This window comes from Eleutherodactylus coqui, chromosome 6 (assembly GCF_035609145.1).
Source record: "Eleutherodactylus coqui strain aEleCoq1 chromosome 6, aEleCoq1.hap1, whole genome shotgun sequence".
Taxonomy (NCBI): Eukaryota; Metazoa; Chordata; class Amphibia; order Anura; family Eleutherodactylidae; genus Eleutherodactylus; species Eleutherodactylus coqui.
Window position 1 is genome coordinate 203,724,080 of NC_089842.1, and position 3,429 is coordinate 203,727,508.

A 3,429-nucleotide genomic window follows, 5' to 3' on the forward strand; every position below is an offset into this window, starting at 1 on the left:
AGTGGAATATCCCTTGCCCAACGCGTCTAGACCAAAACAATACCCAGAGCAACAAACCCTCTCCCAAGACCCCACAAGAATGGAGGGACCCGAACTAAAGCGACTACACCGCCGATACCTGTTTGACAACCACAGGTTTGCCACATTATTCTTGCAGACTTTCCCCCAAGTTTGCGCAGTATGACTCACTGCACGATTATATGTTTGTTTTTACTTACATGTCAAATGTTATATGTTTCTTCAAAGGTACTTCACTGTTTATCCTTACACTATGCTAAATTGTATCTCTGGCGATGCTATTCTCAATACTCAGCTCTCCTAACGCATTACTTTAACTGCACAAATGGCATTGAAGGTTATGTCCCTTAATGTAAAGGGCCTGAACAGCCCTTATAAAAGATCTCTTCTATGGAGCGAAATTAAAAGAGCCAAGGTTGACATAGTCTGCATACAGGAATCCCACTTTCAAAAATTCGAGACCATCAGACTGTGAAATAAAGACTTCCCCCAAATTTTTTATGCCAATGGCCCTAGGAAAAAAGCGGGAGTTCTTATTGCAATAAAAAAAACAATCACCCATCTAGTTGAAGGGAAACTCCTAATTTGTGGAGACTTCAATATCATTCAGAGCCCAGGACTGGACTCCACATCGAGAAGCGGCAGACCTCCCCCCATCTCTCCGAGTGGCTTCAAAGAGAAGACTTGTATGACATGTGGAGATGCAAACATGCCTCCAAGAGAGACTATACGTTTTATTTGCATAGGCACAACACTTATTCCCGCATCGGCATGTTCCTAACAACTAAATGGCTCCTGCCGATGGTGGTGAAGTGTGAAATAGGAGACATCACTTGGTCAGATCATGCCCCGATCACTCTGTCCCTCCAGCTATCCCAGGCGCCTCCAAATACTTTTATCTGGAGGAATAATAGGTACGTAATGTCTTTAAAAAACAACATTGCCAACACTGAAAAAATGCTTAAAGAATACTTTACATTTAATTCACTTCCATCTACTAACCCATCCCTACTATGGAATGCACATAAGGCATTTGTAAGACGCCTGCTAATCCAACAAACAGCATATTACAAAAAACAACGCAACGCGACACTAACAGCCCTCCTTACTGAAGTCTCAACACTGGCCGTGACCCACAAGGCAGATCCCTCCCTAGCAAATTTATTACCCCTGAAAAAAGCAAGAACAGAATTACAAGCGCACCTTGCAATAGACCATGAAACTTACTTTAAAAGACTTAATATAGTACACTATCACTCGCATAATAAAGCAAGCAAATTAATGGCCAACAGAGTTAAAGCCGCAATAGCAAACGCTAAAATCCCTTACCTTATTTCGCAGACCTCAAACCATAAAATCTATGGCCCACAGGAAATTGCTGATGAACTCAGTAAATATTATAACTTGCTCTATAACCTAAGATACGACGAAGATATCCCTCAACCCAATGAAGAGACAATTAACGCATTCCTCTCGACACTCTCTTTGCCGTGTCTCTCACAAGAACAAAACCAAGAATTGAGTCTTCCTATCACAACGCAAGAAGTAGAACAAGCCATTCATTCACTTAAAATGGGCAAATCCCCCGGGCCAGATGGCTTTGCTAACGAATACCTTAAAACTTTTGCATCGGTCTTGCTCCCTTATATATGCAACTTCTTTAACCATATTATGTCAACAGGTAGCGCTCCCCCGGAGAACTTAAAGGCAACTATAGTCACTATTCCTAACTAGGGCAAAACCCCTGAAACTCCAGGCAATTTTCGACCTATATCCCTCCTTAACTCTGATATCAAATTATATGCAAAAATTATAGCTAATCGACTATTCCCTATCTTACCCCAACTTATTAAAAACTACCAAGTAGGCTTTACGAGAGGACTCCAGGCTCCAGATGGAACCAGACGACTGATAAATTTGATAGCTAAAACAGGTGCTGCGCGAAGTCCTTCTCTGCTCCTTGCTTTGGATGCGGAGAAGGCATTTAACAGGGTACACTGGGGCTTCATGCGTCGGAAGCTAGAGAGGTTTGGACTCTCTGGGCCAATCCTTTCGGCCATAACTGCTCTTTACACGTCTCCATCTGCATCCGTTCTGTCGAATGGCATACTATCTAAATCGTTCCAAATTACCAATGGTACGCATCAGGGGTGTCCTTTATCCCCCCTAATATTCTCAATGATGATGGAACCTCTGACAGAGGCGATAAGGTCCAACCCGCATATTGAAGGCATCCATATAGGGACAAATGGGCACAAAATTAATCTATTTGCTGATTATGTAATTCTAACCTTGACAAACCCGAAAGATTCTCTTCCCCAGATGGTCTCTACCCTACTACAGTTCGGGAATATCTCCTACTATAAGGTGAACCCCACCAAATCACAAATGATGGGGATTCACTTAACAAAAACAGATGAGAGGTCCTTGAGGTCCACGTTTCAATTTCAGTGGTGCCCCTCATCTCTACCTTACCTTGGAATAATGTTAAAGGGGTTGTCTCGCGAAAGCAAGTGGAGTTATACACTTCTGTATGGTCATATTAATGCACTTTGTAATGTACATCGTGCATTAAATATGAGCCATACAGAAGTTATTCACTTACCTGCTCCGTTGCTGGCGTCCCCGTCGCCATGGATCCGTCTAATTCTGATGTCTTCTTGCTTTTTTAGACGCGCTTGCGCTGTGCGGTCTTCTGCCTGGTGAATGGGGCCGCTCGTGCCGGAGAGCTGGTCACCGCGTCGTCATCGTAGCTCCGCCCCGTCACGTGTGCCGATTCCAGCCAATCAGGAGGCTGGAATCGGCAATGGAACGCACAGAGCCCATGGTGCACCATGGGAGAAGACCCGCGGTGCACCATGGGAGAAAACCGCAGTGCATCCCTGGGAAAGGACCGGCGGCCATCTTTAGGAGAAGATTTTTTAAAGTCCTTATTTCGTCGGATCGGTGAATAGCAAGCGGTTTAAAAACCGCTTTAATTTTCTATTTTATGCCAGTGGGGTGACAGGGGGAATGGGGTAAGGTAAAATTTTGAGGTTTGCCGCGAGACAACCCCTTTAACTCCTTCAGTTAAAGATCTTCCAACTGCAAACTTTCCCCAACTGGAAGCCTCGATACAAAAAGAACTAGATCACTTGACCAAATTTGAACCTAGCTGGATGGGCAGAGTGATTTTATATAAAACGCTTATCCTCCCCCGCATATTCTACCTCTTCAGAACTCTTCCTGTCCCTATTCCTGACTCTATCTTCTCGTCTCTCCACCAACAGATGAACAGATTTGTCTGGAGAGAAGCCAAACCCAGAGTAGCATTCTCTATCCTAAACAGACCCTTAAAATTTGAAGGTATGGGCCAGGGGCGTACCTAAAGGCTAAGGGGCCCGGGTGCAAAATTTCATCTGACCCCCCCCC